At 42.2% G+C, this 763-nt stretch overlaps 1 non-coding gene across 1 annotated transcript; it reads right to left on the minus strand.

Annotated features, from left to right (window-relative positions):
- Nucleotides 1-330: 330 nt before the first annotated feature.
- On the minus strand, nucleotides 331-422 carry trnar-ucu (transfer RNA arginine (anticodon UCU)). The gene is given in 2 exon segments: nucleotides 331-366; nucleotides 386-422. It is a non-coding gene; the product is annotated as a tRNA-Arg (tRNA).
- Nucleotides 423-763: the final 341 nt, after the last annotated feature.

The raw sequence follows: 763 nt of genomic DNA on the forward strand, positions 1-763 counted from the left end.
TTAATTCATATTGTTATTATTATGATTGTTTAAAAATCTGGACCAGAAATGGCACAGACACAAAGGAGCCCATTGTTAATACCGATCTCGCCCTGCTCCATGATTCAATATCATCATGGCTGACACAACAATTTTGTGTCTTTTTCCAGCCTATACACATCATCGTGTTGCCTACTCACTAACAGATGTTTATTGATCTCTATCATAAATAGACATCGAAAATTTAAACTTGTGACAGAAAAAAGTTGCGTTTCGAGACAGTTGAGTTTCTGCACGAATATCATTGGTTTTGCAGATGAGCATGCTCTGACCACCTTCCAAACCATAGTTCAGCTCTGATGGGACTCAAACCCACAACCTTTGAATTACAACCGAAGCAACGATATAGAAGTCCAACGCGCTATCCATTGCGCCACAGAGCCCCGCTCGCCATTTCCTTTTAGCACACAAATTTCTCTTTGACCCATTGCGTTCAGGACACCCATCTCGCATCTGTCTGTCCTGGTCACACTTTCCAATATCTGTTCCATATTCACGTGTGCTCTGGCTCTTCAAGTGTTCGGCTACAGGCTGCTGGAACGTTCTCATGACCCGTAGCTATACCACATGCTCAGCTAATGACTTCCAGATAAGCAACACTCGACTGGTGAAAGCATTCTTGCAAATTCTCCTCAAAACATCTCGTCTCCTGTATTTCATTTCTGTCACTCTATTCCTTCCAAATACAGGCTGATCCCTCTCATACATATCTATCCTCTTCATA

Source organism: Hemiscyllium ocellatum, chromosome 8, assembly GCF_020745735.1.
Source record: "Hemiscyllium ocellatum isolate sHemOce1 chromosome 8, sHemOce1.pat.X.cur, whole genome shotgun sequence".
Taxonomy (NCBI): Eukaryota; Metazoa; Chordata; class Chondrichthyes; order Orectolobiformes; family Hemiscylliidae; genus Hemiscyllium; species Hemiscyllium ocellatum.